The sequence below is a fragment of the Carcharodon carcharias genome, chromosome 4 (genome assembly GCF_017639515.1).
Source record: "Carcharodon carcharias isolate sCarCar2 chromosome 4, sCarCar2.pri, whole genome shotgun sequence".
Classification (NCBI taxonomy): Eukaryota; Metazoa; Chordata; class Chondrichthyes; order Lamniformes; family Lamnidae; genus Carcharodon; species Carcharodon carcharias.
The window spans coordinates 108,152,508-108,167,599 of record NC_054470.1 but is presented as its reverse complement, the minus strand read 5'-3'; the positions used below and the strand labels follow the sequence as shown (position 1 = coordinate 108,167,599).

Genomic DNA, 15,092 nt, shown 5'->3' with positions numbered 1-15,092 from the left:
CGGCTGAGGGGGCAGATAGGGTTAACTCATCCGAAAGATAGCACCTCAGGCAGCGCAACACTGGTGTGTCAGTCAAGCTTTTGTCCTCAAGTCTCAGGGGTGAGATTTTAAATCACAACCTTCATGACAGGGAAAATTTTAAGTGCCAATGCTGAGCTGGCACAAAAATCAGAATGATGATGAAAGATCTTATTGAAAGAGAGACCCTCCTGACTGAAATTGAATTGGAATTAAATAGCGGAGCAGCTGCTTCTGAAGGGCTGTTGAATAAGAATATGTACAATAGTCATGGCAGGAGACTGTCAGGAAGACAGGGGAAAGGCTTTAGCAATGTCCTCAAAGCATCCCCGAAGAGGTCAAACAACATGTCGACTCATGGGAGACCCTGACCAGTCAAAATGGAGAAGGCTCATTCAGGAAGGCACCAGACACATCAAGAAGCTTCATCGAGAATGCACAGAGGCAAAGTAGAGATACTGAAGGGAGCTAAGGTCACCAACCATGATTATATGTATTCCTGGAGGTTTCATCACATGACTTGCCCCCACGCTCCAGCCATTAGTCGTTCAACATATCCAGCCTTGAGCCTTCCTACACCAATTGGAAAGCAAACATTCTCACCGCCCAATTGGATAATGCTTGACTGTTGGCCAAACAGCCTTTTATCCCCATTTTTAATGGGCAGAATTTTTCACACGGCCTGCGGGCGCACGCCCAACTCGCTCGAACGTGAAATAGCACGTGATGATGTTGGGCGAGTGTCCCGACGTCATTGCAGATTTGCGTGATATTTCGGGCGGTGAGAGTTGGAAGCACTCCAGCTAACAATTAAGAGGCCTACTAAAGTCATTAAAGTTGTAATTAACGGAGATTTTTCATTGCCCGTCCAATGTTTCGGTTGGCAGGAGGGCGGATTGGCCAGGCGGCCTTTGCATTTTTCAGGACACCTCGTCCACGGGCAGGATGAGGTTTTCGTTATTAAATTAATATAAAATGTATGGACAGAATGTTCATCTTCTATGGGCAGGATTTTTCCATCGGCGAGTGGGAGGTTGCGGAGCCCACTCGCCAAGGCATAAAATAATGAGCGGTGACATCAGGAGGAACTCCCGACATCATCCCGCCCCATTTAAATTTTCCGGTAGGCAGGGGTGCAGCAAAATCAGCTGTGCGCCCACTGACCTGTCAATAGCCAATTGAGGCCATTGACAGAGTCATTTAGCTAATTAATAGGCCTGCCCATCCAACCTTAAGGTGGGAATTAGGAAAAGCACAAAGTCTCATCCACCAGCGGGATGGGGTTTCATTTAGGTTTTGAAAAATTTTAATAAAGTTTTAAAAAAAATTATGGACATGTCCCAACTCATTTTTTTTCTATTGTTAATATTTGTCACAGAACAGACCATCTCCCTGAGGCAGCACTTAGCCTCAGGGAGATGAGTGCTCTCTTTCGCATGCATGCGCACTCTCGATTTTGAGATTCCCCCCCACCTTCCCGGGGAAAATCCTGCCCTTTATGTTCAGGTGACTGATTCTGATGCGTGGGCATTTTTTTTTACGGATTTCAAAATCTGATTTTATTGCATTTAAAACTCTTCAGCTCCCTGAGGCAGCTCTCTCTGCCCTCAGGGAACTATCATTCTACACTCCCCCACGCCTGCGCTGACTTCAGCGCTCGCTCTCCTCCCACCCCCACCCCCCGCACACGCCGGCAGCACTGAGCGTTTCAGTGCACGTTTCACACTGGCTGGCCTTGAATAGGCCCATCCAGTGCACAATCGCGGTCAGGAGTCTGTTCCCCGGCCGATCCCGCCGAGCTAAAAGTCCTTCCCAATGTTTTTATTTCTGGAACGTCAAAGAGAATGGAAAAAAAGGACAATGGCCAGAATTTTACGTCACGTAGGTAGATGCTCATCCGGCCCATCTGGTCGCTAGGTAGCGCCAGTGATATCTCGCTCAGTGGGGGCACATGGCAGTCGGAAGCATGCCCGCCAACAATCAAGCCCATGAAGGAGCAATTGAAAGCGATTTTTCGTGGCTCGTCCACCTTTACGATCGGCCAGGCGGCCTTTATATATTTGCTCAAACCTCGATCCGGGATGGGATGAAATATCCGCGGGGGAAATAAGAAAAAAAGAGATATCTGGGGACTGTTTTTTATGTTATGAGGTTTGCTTTCAAGGCGCTTGATGGTGCTGCCTGGACACATTTTGCAGCATTTTTGCTGTTTCGTTTATTCTGTGGAGGTCTGCAACTCCCTGGGGCAGCCATCTGCTTTCAGGGAGCTCACTGGAAGCTCTCACCAGCACCTGCCCTCTTCTCGCCCCCACCGGCAGTGCTGAGCCTTTCTCAGCACGTGTTTCACAGGTGAAATCGCGGTCAGGCACCCAATTCCCGTCCGCTCCCACCAAGCAAAAAATTCAGGCCAATCTTTTTTAATGTCCCTATGATTTTCCTCCAGGGTTGCCCACAGCAGTGTCCTGGAGATTGATCTTCAATTCCTAGATTTTCAATTTAAAAAAAAATTCACTCATGGAATGGCCAATCCCTAATTGCCCCTCAGAACTTGCTAGGCCATTTACACACACACACAGAAGTCAGATTAGGTAAGGATAGCAGGTAGCCTTCCCTAAACACAGATGGATTTTTACTACAAAAACAGAACTACCTGGAAAAACTCAGCAGGTCTGGCAGCATCGGCGGAGAAGAACAAAGTTGACGTTTCGAGTCCTCATGACCCTTCAACAGAACTAAGTAAAAATAGGAGAGGGGTGAAATATAAGCTGGTTTAAGGTGGGGGGGGTGGGTTGGGGGAGAGAAGTGGGAGTGGGGTGGTGGTTGTTGGGACAAGCAAGCAGTGATAGGAGTAGATAATCAAAAGATGTCACAGACAAAAGAACAAAGAGGTGTTGAAGGTGGTGATATTATCTAAAAGAATGTGCTAATTAAGAATGGAAGGCAGGACACGCAAGGTACAGCTCTAGTAGGGGTGGGGTGAAATAAGACTAAAAGGGCATAAGAGGTATAGATTTAAAAATAATGGAAATAGGTGGGAAAAGAAAAATCTATATAAATTATTGGAAAAAAACAAAAGGGAGGGGGAAGAAACGGAAAGGGGGTGGGGATGGAGGAGGGAGTTTAAGATCTAAAGTTGTTGAATTCAATATTCAGTCCGTAAGGCTGTAAAGTGCCTAGTCGGAAGGTGAGGTGCTGTTCCTCCAGTTTGCGTTGAGCTTCACTAGAACAATGCAGCAAGCCAAGGACAGACATGTGGGCAAGAGAGTAGGGTGGAGTGTTAAAATGGCAAGCAACAGGGAGGTCTGGGTAATGCTTGCGGACAGAACGAAGGTGTTCTGCAAATCGGTCACCCAGTCTGCGTTTGTTCTCTTCAATGTAGAGGAGACCGGAATTTCACTACAATTGACAACGGTTGTGTTCTCAAACTTTTAATTGAATCGAAATTTCATCAGCTGCTATGGTGGGATTCAAATCCAGGTCCCTAAGCATTACCCTGGGTCTCTGGATTACTGGCCCAGTGATAATACCACTACACCGTCACATCCTTGGTGCCATGTGACTGGGGAGAAAAATATCATAAACTGCAGGACCAAATTGCCTCCAAACCCAGCTTCAAAACTGTATTTTTTTTTCCTTTCAGAGATGGCTAACTGTCATGGGTTTATTCATTGCATTTATTAATTTTCTGTCTAGGCGGCTGCTGCATTTATCTGGCTCTCACCCTTATCCTTACTGCACCAGGAGATTTACTCCATTCCAGTTGACAGTTTTGACTGCAAATGTCAGGCGGCCTCTGGCTGAAGATGAGCTGATTGCATTTTTTCAGTAGATTTGCAGCAACCCTAACAATATTGACATTTTGAATGGCAATGGATTAAATAGAATTCTTTTGTGATGCCTCACGAGTGTCAGCTTTGAATGTTGAGAATTATTGTGGTGTGTGAGTGACAGATTCTGCACATACGGCCCAGAACAGAGCGAATAGAGAGTGAAGATGAAGTGACAGTGATTTGTGTTCAGTAGACATCGAAGGTATCCTGTTTAGAACCTTTAAAAGGAAAAAAAAAATACTTTAAACTTGTGTTTATAATTGTGCCTTTCACAACACCAGGCTGGCCTGAATCACTTGACAGCTGGAAAAGTTTTTGTATTGAAGTGTAAAGCTTTTGCTCTAATCTATCTTTGCTGGTGTTTGTTGGTGAATAAATATTGACCGGACTGCTTCTTCTCCTTCATAAATGGATTGCCTTGGGCTCTTTTACGTCCACCTGAGGGGGCACATGGGGTCTCGGCTTAACTTATGACAGTGTGGCGAAATGCTGCAGTGTGGTTTCCTTTGGAACGAAACCGTAAATCCATTATTTATCATCTTTCATTGCACGTGGTGCATAGCGAGACCTCCCTCCTCTCCAGACATTGATGCTTTTCTTCATTCCAAATTTCTTTTAATTTCCACTACTGTGTTGCTGACTTACCCTGGACTACAGTTCACACGTGACCTTGGACAGTAGATGTTATTGAGCCTTTTGGGCTCTTCGCAGTCACACCCGACATTTTACAGCAGAGGTCATGGGAGAGTAATTGAGTCCTGGTTAATTTGCTTTCTTCCTCCTGCCCTAGCCCCGGGACATTAACACAGGGAATGCTGGAAACACTCAGCAACTGGTGGGAAGAGAAACAAAAGGTTTAATGTTTCAGGTCGATGACCTTTCGTCAGAACTGAAAGATGTTACGAGGTCTTTTAAGCAAGTACACAGTCAGGGAAAAGTTTGGGGAGCTGGTGGTGGTGGTGGTGGGGAGAGCGGGGAGCTGGAAGAGAGGAAAAGAGGAAATTCACTGAAAGGACGGAGGGCAGCAGTGACTGATTGACAAAAGGGATGATAGTGCAAGGTGAACGGGGCCAACACAGAAACAAACAATCGGTCCAGAGGAGATGTAGCAGAGCTCTCGACTTAGAAGACTTCCTGAGCCTGGAGATACATGAGACAGACAAAGCCCATGCTTATGCATGTTTTCCATAGCCTGTTTTTCTGGAACAGGTCATAGGCCATGAAGTCAGAGGCTATATTTTGAGGGGCGCCACTCTGTATCAAGTATGGTTGACCAGGAGACTCTACTGCACTTACTGCCTGCCATAACCATATTGGCAAGATTTCCAGGTATTCCCCTTATATTGGTATTCTTGTGAAGTGTCCTGATAAGTGCAAGACGAAAAACTTTGACATGTCTCTTTTTTCAGCGATACTCAAGTTCTGTACTACCAAATGACTATTAATTACCCAGCTATTGAGCTTGTTAAAAAGCCAATTGTATGGGATTTTTCATTGCTTGCTGCATTTTTCACCTAGTTCTAGATTCCTTCATGAGGGGAAAAGCCCTGTCAGCGCAATCCTGTACAGCCCCTGTTAAGCAAGTGTTTGCTGAATAAATGGACTCAATCTTGTTCGGCCTCTGACTCATTGGCTGATATAGAAGCGCCAATATGCACTTTGGCGACCATGGAAGGCAACATGCTTTTAACCATCCTATGATTAGTATGAGCCAATCAACAGAGAGGCAATACAAAACTACCAAAAGTTCTTGCTGAACTCCAAACTACAAACATTGTCTGTCTACAACAACAACTTGCATTTATATGGTATCTTTAATGTGATAAAACATTCCAAGGCGCTTTACAGGAGAACCTCCAAACCAAAATTTGAGACCAAGTCACACAAGGTGAGATTTGGGCTGATGGCAGACATAGATTTTAAGGGGAACCTTAAAGGAGGAAGAGAGATAGAGAGGCAGAGGGGTTTTGAGAGGGAATTCCAGAGCTGAATTGGTGCAGATTTTTCTTGGATTGTGGAACACGGAACACAAAACGGAAGCAGCAGGAGAAAGATAACTTCACAAAATAGCAGACATAGATTCACAGGGATGCCAAATTGATGTGGCAAGGATATCGAGGTTGCATAAATATGAAAAATCTTCCAAAGACATCTGTTGTAAACCATCTGTCTCTGTCTCAAGAACAAAATTCTGATTGAGACAGTGATTTAAATCGGAAAGACAAAAAAAGACATGCAAGACTTGAAAATAAAAGCAAAAGACTGTGGTTGCTGGAAATCTGAAATAGAAACAGAGCATGCTGGAGAAACACAGCAGCCTGACAGGATCTGTGGAGAGAGAAACAGAGTTGTCCTTTTGAATCGAATATGAATATGAGTCTGAGTCAGTTCTGAAGAGGAGTCATAATTTGACTCAAGTCATTAGCTCTGTTTCTCTCTTCACAGATGCTGCCAGATCTGCTGAGTATTTCCAGCACTTTCTGTTTCTATTACACACGAAACCTTGTAGGATACTCATTATTAAAGATTACTTAGAATGTATTAGATGAAAGGGTGATGGAAGCAGATTAAATAATAGGTTTGAAAAGAGAATTGGATCATTACTTGAAGGTGAAAATGTTTGAAGGCAGATGAGGAGGAATTTCTTCCCTCAGAGGGTCATTATTCTTTGGAACTCCCTTCCCCAGAGAGAGAGAGCAGGAGGCTGGGTCATTGAATATATTTAAGGCTGAGTTTGACAGACAGGGAGTCAAGGGTTATGTTGGGGGGAGGCAGAAAAGTGGAGTTAAGGCCACAGTCAGATCAGCCCATGATCTTATTGAATAGCGGAGCAGGCTCAAGGGGCTGAATGGCCTACTCCTGCTCCTAATTCTTATTCTCTTATTTGCTACACAGCTTAAAGAGCCTCTACAAACTATGGTTTAGAGTCAAAGTCACACAAACTACAGCAAACCGGAATATTTCTCCAGAAAATTGAAGGGTGAAGGTTAGTTATGTAATATAAATAACTCGCAGTGAAATCAATCCCAACCACTTCCAGGAATCCAGCTGTGATTGACAGGAGAAATGATCCAATTAGATCCATTCTGACCGGGTCTTGTGCTGGCATTATAGCCAACTGACCTCAGAGATGTTTTTAAGATTATGAAGGGATTTGAAAGTGGGGAGGACGTTTCCATGTATGAGGAGCGGAGGGGGGGGGGGGGGGGGGGGGGGGGGGGTGGGGGGAGGGGGGGGGTGGGGTGGGGTGGGGTGCAAAACTAGGTCCATCAAACTAAGACAGTCACTAATAACCTCAGTAGGGAATTCAGGAGAAACTATAAAACAGAGAGTAATTAAAATGTGGAACTCACTACCGCAGGGTATCATTGTGGGGGATAGGTGCATTTAAGGGGAAGCTGGATAAATACATGAGGGAAGAGAAAATAGATGACAATGATCAGGTTAGATGAGGAGTGGAGTTGCCAACTGTGATTAAATGTATATCCTGGAGGTTTCATCGCATGACTTGCCCCCACATTCCAGCCATTAGTTGGTCAACACATCCATCCTTGTGACACACTGCCTTCCTATACCAATTGAAAAATAAAAAGACTCATTACCCAACTGGATAACGCTTGACTGTCAGCCCAACAGTCTTCTGCCTCCCCCCTATTTTCAATGTCTTTGTATCTGGTAAAGAGAAATGTTCAAAGGAGATGAAAAAAAATACAATCTATTTTAATGTCCCTATGACATTTTTCCAGGGTTGCACACCACAGTGTCCTGGAGATTGATCTTCAATTCAATCCTGGTGGATTGGCAATCCAAATGGAGAGGGGCAGGAGGAGGTTCATGTGGAGCATAAGCAGTGGCATGGACCCATTGTCTTGAATGGCCTTTTTCTGAGCTGTAAATACTGTGGATTTTACAGCTGTAAATCGAGCGTATTGACGTCGGGTCGGCAATATGACGTCATCATGCCAGTCTCAAATATTAGGGAAGGCGAGTGAGCACTAAATCAGAAGCCGACCCACCATTTTTAAATCACCAATGTCTGTCACCATTACTGGTGCATTCCCCATGGAAATGCCTCACCAATCAGAGTCCATTTGCCAACTAATCAGCACTCTCTTCACATACAGTATAAATTGTTGTTTTCCCCTTATATTGGTATTCTTGCAAAGTGTCCTAAATAGTGTAAGACGAAAAACTTCGATATGTCTCTTTTCTCAGTGATACTCAAGTTCTGTACTACTGAGTGACTATTGATTATCCAGCTATTGAGCTTGTTAAAAAGCCAATTGTATGGGATTTTTCATTGCCTGCTGCATTTTTCAGGCAGTGGATGGGTAAAAAGTTTGGGAGTGTTTTACAGCAGCTATGACAGGGTGGCACAAGAGCCAAAGAAATGGCTAAATGCAGCAACAGATTGTGTCAGTGAAAGTGGCAGTGTTTGTATGACTTTTGAGTTCCTTTTTTAACAAAAACATTTTTCAGCCTTCAATAAAAGATAAAGAGAGGTTGAGAGGGCAGGGGGGCCATTAAATTCGGAGCTATGACCGACTTCCTGTTCACAGCATAACCTTTCTGCTGCATGACATCCCGGCCTAGACTCCCGATCCTCGCATCCCTAATTGGCTATAAGACGCTTGATTTGCTGTGCTGAGAGGACTGGGGCAGAAGCCAGTGGACCATTCATTTTCCATTCCGCCTCCCTCACAACTGCACGAGAATATAAAATCCAACCCTGTGTAATTTTATGTAATATACCTTCCAAAGTGTGATTCTACCTTGGGGGGGGGGGGAATTTTCTCTCTGTCTTGCGGGTCGGTCGGGAGCGGGCGGGCACGGAGTGGATCGCTGCCCGTGATTGGCTGCGCGCCGCCATTTTACGTAAGACCAATGCAGCAAGACACGCGCCCGGTAGCGCTCAGCACTACTGAGGCATGGAGCTGCCTTGGGGAGATTAAGTTCAGTTTCAAAATTCAAAATAAAAGAAGGTAAAAAATCATTTACACAGGTCTCCTCATGTGACAGCGTCACATGAATTGGGACATGTTTATCAAACATTTAAAAAATATTTTTCAATTTAATAAGCCCTTCGAGAAACCTCATCCCGTCCGCGGATGAGGTTTCATGAAAAATGCGAAGGCCGCCTGGGCTCTTCGCTTGCCCCCCCGCCAACCTTAAGGTTGGACAGACGGCCCTGTCAAATTGCTTACTTAGTTTATTAATGGCCTTAACAGGCCTTTGACAGTTTGGCGGGCACGCAGCCGAGTCCGGTGTGCGCCCGCCGAGCGAAAGATTGGAATGACACGTGGTGATGTCGGGACACATTCCAGATGTCTCTCCGCGTCATTTTACGTGTCGGGGCGAACAGAAAATCCTGGCCTAAGTGTTCTCTGCTGCTCTTATAATAGATGTATTTCAGTGTTTTGAAAGTATATTTGATTATCTAATTTCTCTTTCCAATGCAGTCTAAGAATGAAAAAAATATATATTTTCTGACAGATTTGCCAGACTTTTGAGTTCATTTTTAAAAATTACTAGTACTCCTTTGGTGTTGCTTATAGACAAAATTCAAAATTGATAAGGAGGAAGTGTTGAATAGACTGTAGGTACTTAAAGTTGACAAGGCACTGGGACCGGATGAGATGCATCCAAGGATATTGAAGGAAGTGAGAGTAGAAATTGCAGGGGCACTGGACATAATCTTTCAGTCTTCCCTAGACTCAGGGGAGGTGCCAGAGAACTGGAGAATTGCGAGCACTACACCCTATTCGAAAAAGGTTGTAAGGATAAACCTAGCAATCGCAGACCAGTTAGTTTAACTTCAGTGGTGGGCAAATTCTAGAGACAATTATTCGGGATAGAATTAGTAGTTACATGGAAAAATATGGGCTTATAAGGAAGAGCCAGCATGGATTTCTAAAGGGGAGGTCATGTTTAACTGACTTGCTGGAGTTTTTTGACGTGGTAACAGAAAAGGTCGATGAGAGCAATGCTGTTGATGTGGTGTACATGGACTTTCAAAAGGCATGTGATACAGTGCCACGCAACAGACTTGTGAGAAAAGTTAATGCTCATGGAACAAAAGAGACAGTATCAACATAGATACAAAATTGTTTAAAAAATAGGAAGCAGAGAGTAATGGTCAATGGATATTTTTTGGGCTGGAGGAAAGTTTGTAGTGGAGTTCCCTGGGGGTTGATATTGGGACCCTTGCTTTTCCTGATATATATTAATGACCTAGATCTTGGCGTGCAGGGGATAATTTCAAAGTTTGCGGATGATACAAAACTTGGGAGTGTTGTAAACTGCAAAAAGGACAATATAGAGCTTCAAAAGAACACAGACAAGTTGGTGGATTGGGCAGATAGGTGGCAGATGAAGTTCAATGTGGAGAAGTGTGAGGTGATTCATTTTGGTAGGAAGCACAAGGAAAGACAATATAAAATAAAGGGTGAAATTTTGAAGGGGGTGCAAGGGCAGAAAGACCTGGGTGTATATGTGCATAGATCATTGAAGGTGGCAGGACAGCTGGAGAGAACAGTTAATAAAGCATATAGTGTCCTGGACTTTATTAATAGGGGCATAGAGCACAAGAGCAGGGAGGTTATACTGAATTTATATAAGACACTCGTTAGACCTCAGCTGGAGTATTGGGTACAGTACTGGGCACCACATTATAGGAAGGACAAACACATTGGAGAGAGTGCAGAAGAAGTTTACAAGAATGGTTCCAGGGATGAGAAACTTCAGCTACGAAGATTGATTGGAGAGGTTGGGACTGTTCTCCTTGGAGAGAAGAAGGCTAAGAGGAGATTTGATAGAGATGTTCAAAATCATGAGGGGGCTGGACAAAGTAGATTGGGAGAAGCTGTTCCTGCTCGTAAAGGAATCAAGAATGAGGAGGCACAGATTTAAAGTGATTTACAAAAGAAGCAAGGTGATGTGAGAAAAAACTTTTTCACACAACGAGTGGTCTGGGTCTGGAATGCACTGCCTGGAAGTGTGGTGGAGGCAGATTCAATTGAGGCATTCAAGAGGGCATTTGATGATTATTTGAATATAAATAATGTGCAGGGGCACGGGGAAAAGGCAGGGCAATGGATCTAGGTTATAATGCTCATTTGAAGAGCCAGTGCAGACATGATGGGCTGAATGGCCTCCTTCTGTGCCATTAAAATTCTGTGATTCTGTGAAAAGAAAGTATTTCTCTTCCTGTTACTGTCTCTCCTTACCTTACACTCTCAACTCTTTGTATCCCATTATCACTGTCTTTCTGTTCATCTGCTTTCAATTTTTTTGCTCTATCTCTTTCATGTTCCTCTCACACTTTCTCACATGTGGTATTTCTTCATCTTCACTGCATGGGCTGTTATGTGGTGAAGGCAAGGTTAGTCTGCATTGATTTCAGTGGAATAAATATTGCATGGTTTCTATAACAAGCTGACTAGTGCTTCCCAGTACAATAGAGATAAAATTCTCTCTTATCTTTGTATTTCGCTGTTTTCTTTGTTGATTTTCTTACTGTTATTTCTCTACTGTACATCTCTTGCTCTCTGAGTGGCTATTACACTGTTTCTGTGTTTCACCACTCTGTACACCCATTTCCCTTTCAAGTCTGGCACTCTGTGTCTTTAGCACAATTGCTTGCCATTTGTCTCTTGTCTCTGTACATCTCTTAGTTTCTTCTAAGTCTGGAGGGTGAATAAATTCCTCTTTCCCATTCCTGAGGAAAGCTGTAACAGAGCTTGAATTTTTTAAAAGATGTGATTTTTTTTTCCAATTCAATATGTACTTGACTGTATGTTAAGCTATAGGAAGAAATAAGCCCTCCATGTCTATTGAGTTAACAAGTATGGGGTTAGTTTTATTGTTAAAAACTCACTCAGGTAAAAATATAAGACTTATTAAAAAGGTAAAAAAATGCATCCCAAATCTGCCGACCCACAAACACACATACACACACTGACATGCAAAACAGAGCAGTTTACAGGGTGAAGGAGGTGCAATTGGCAAGAGTTAAAGTCCATAAGAAAATGAAGAAATATACATTCCAATGTTTTCTTGGCGGTCTTAAAATACCAGTGATGTTGCGGCCGACAGTAGCTATAATTTCTAGAGACAATCTCTTTTAAACTATAATCTGGCTTTTCCCAAAGTGGATTCTATGATACTTGAAGTTCCTCTTGATCAAAATTCTCTATCTCCGTAATGTATTCCAAGTGTAACAGAGATGGGGCTCTAAACTTGAAACTAGCAGGTAGAGAGACATGATGTTACTGGTCCATTCTGCGGACTTCTTCTATGTTATAACTTTCTGCAGGCTTTTCTATATCTCTGGTGGCAGGCAAGATGGTTGCTGTGCCATGTGACTGGCTTTCAAAGTGCACAGTCATCGTTCCCTCTGACCTGTTCTCTCTCCTGTTGTTGGAGGCGTTATTGATCAACAGTGGCCTCCAATAGGTCAGGCAATTAATTCCTTGTATCCTATTAGCCATTGTGATTGAATATTAATGTCTCAGCTATTAACTCCTTGAAGGCTCCATTTTCCCCTAAAGTAGAAAGGAGGCTTTTACACCTTGAAGGGAATGTCTATCTGTGGGTTCTGCAGACTTGGTAACTCTAAGACAGGGAATGTGGCTTTCACAAATGCAAATTAGCAGCCATTTTACCGACAGTGTCTTTGCTTGGCAAAAATCCTTTTAAGGATGTTCAATGTATAGCTGACCAGCCAACGAAATTAAAGATTAATATCTCACATTGCACAAGACACATTGTTGTCCCACCACACTTTAAAAGTAATTTGTTGTTGGGAACGTGCTTTTGAATGTCTTGAGGTCATTAAAAGTGCTATATAAATGCAAGTTTTTTCTAACAAACTGCATTAAATGTGGGTAGTCAGCATTGCCAGGCAAATATTTACATTGCTAATGAATATCCAGTGTCATTCTTGGATCTGCTCCAGGGACAGTCCAGGAATTTCTCCTGACTATAGCACTAATCCTGACTCTTATCTCCTCTTACTGCTGTTACTTGCCCAGGGATTTAAATTTAATTCCATCAGGATCCCTGCGACAAGAACAGCTTGAGGTAGAAGAGGGAGCAGGGATAGGGGAGGAGAGTGCCAGCATCAAGTGAAGAGATATGGGGAAAGATTGACAACATACGCTCAAAGTGGATGGGTCGGTTGGAAATGATTGATAACTTGAATTGAGGGGGTCGATGGAGAGGAGTTTTGGCATGTGATGGATGAAGGGATGGGGATGAACATGTCCAGCAGGAAATATGGCAGGACGGAGAAATAGTGCCAACTTGAATTGAGGTTTAAAAAAGTGTATCGGCCAGGCACTTTATGTGTCGGGGAGAAGGGAGGAGAGCCAGCATGAACTGAGAGGAGAAGGGAACTAGTGGGCAGAATGGAGTGGTGGTGCCTTCGAACTGGGGAAGATTGGAGGGGTTGAGCAAGTACGAACTGCAGTGTATTAGAGAAAGAAAGTATCCCTGTGGAGGGAATGCGGTGCCTTTGTGGAACGAGGCAGAGAGTGATTGTTTAGGTAGCTTTTGGGAAGCAATGGATCAGTTGGTCTGTTGAAATCCCAAATGGTACTTACTAGTCCACAATTAAAGTTGTAACATTTGTGAAAAAAGTGTGATCAACATTGGGCTACTTTTAAGGCATAAACTTCAGTTTGGAGCTTGTCTGAAGGTCTCAAGAGCAATGCACAGTTAGTTGACACAAGGGATGGGGGAGGAAAGCAAAGGGGTTGGCAGCATTTAAATGAAGTGTAAACAATTCTAAATTTAATTGGAATGACCCTGCAGTTGATAAGGTTAGCTTCAAGTACAGTCTATTTGCCACTAGGCATCTTTAAAAAAATGAATGTGAATTAATACCCTTTTCTTGCAGTAATAGATTAGCTGATATTTTTGGGAAGAGAAAGTTACATTAGATATCAGGAGTTAACTCCTAATTGATAGAAAGAGTATTTTTGAAAATATTGAGGAAGTGTTCCTTATGGTTGAGGAAATTCCATGCCCACATTCATTCAAGACTCCTCAATGCTGAAAAACTCACCAAATTATTGAAAATGAAATCTAAAATGTTCTTGTGCCTTTGACACTTGTACTCCTTTTAAGGGCTTTCATTTCATGTGGGTAGTTTATTCTGTCCAAAGAAGTGAAGCAATGTTGGGTATGTCGGCAGTGTAAATGACAAACCACTGCACTTTCAGTGTAAGTACTTGTTATTGCAGTTCATGGTCTTATATTTAGGGCGGTTTTACATTCAAAACCTTGGGCAGAATTTTATGGTTCCCATAAAAGGTTTCCCCAGGGTTTGCTGATGTAGGGTGGGGCGGCTTTCCTGCCACTTGCTTTCTCCTGACTTGTTTGCAATTTTGTACAGGGTGGGCGAGGCCTGCCCACCCTCGCCAAAATTGAGGCCTTAGGTGGCCAATTAGGAGGCTGTTGGAAGGAGTTCAGGGGCAGGAGGGAATCCCAGCAGGTCACCCTGCTCAAGCCTCGGGGGTGAAGTGGTGGACACCCGGCCTCAAGGGCCCCCTTTCCACATCAGGTGCCCCGTCCAAAGTCTGCTTCATGTGGGTGCACACTGCCGACCCCTGGCCTTTCCATTAAGAGCCCAACCTCCACTGTCCCCACCCATCCCCTCCCCAGGGCCTCACTTCCCCTCTACGCCATAAGCCCCCCGCCCCACTGCCCACACACACACTTATCTGGTCCTGGGCTTAGGATGTGGAGACTGCATGTAGTCCTAGTCCTGGCTAATGCATTTCCCACCAACCCTACTGGGTGGGAGGTGGGGGGGGGGGTGGGGTGGGGTTGGGGAATGCAGTTTTGTGGGGGGTGGAAAATCCTACCATCCAATAAATTCTCCCCTTTATTACGATTTGTAGGCTAGCTTCTGCTAGTTATCCAGGTTGGTGCATGGGAAGGTTTGATAGAGCCACAGTTATGGGCAGGTGTTAAGTTTTGGATTCAGCTGGTTCTGTGCTGCAATTGGTCAAAGTGACTCTACAACACCAGAACACTGCACCGCACAGACAGAGAGTACTTAAGATATCCTTCAGTCAATCTCCCATTGTTTTACTTTTGGTAAGTAGGATGATCTGCTGTTTTATGATAACAGGGAGGGTAACATCTTTAAATGAATAATGTATTACTCTGTAGTTAAGCTTCTTCCCCCATAAACAGATCAGTTTGTATTGAGAATCTAAATCTAACTGATGTCAGACA

The 15,092-nt window shown here is 43.8% G+C and overlaps 1 protein-coding gene across 3 annotated transcripts in view; it reads left to right on the top strand.

The window, feature by feature from the left end:
- The window catches only part of plppr1 (phospholipid phosphatase related 1), a 130,395-nt gene that overhangs the window by 48,519 nt on the left and 66,784 nt on the right, over positions 1 to 15,092 (top strand). Inside the window, exon 1 of one of the 3 annotated variants that reach the window (XM_041186336.1) lies at positions 6,778 to 6,834. The exons of the other annotated variants lie outside the window; for them this stretch is intronic. The gene's annotated coding sequence lies outside the window, so the exon portion shown is untranslated. Of the gene's footprint in view, positions 1 to 6,777; positions 6,835 to 15,092 lie in introns of those variants that run through there. 3 annotated transcript variants of the gene reach the window in all.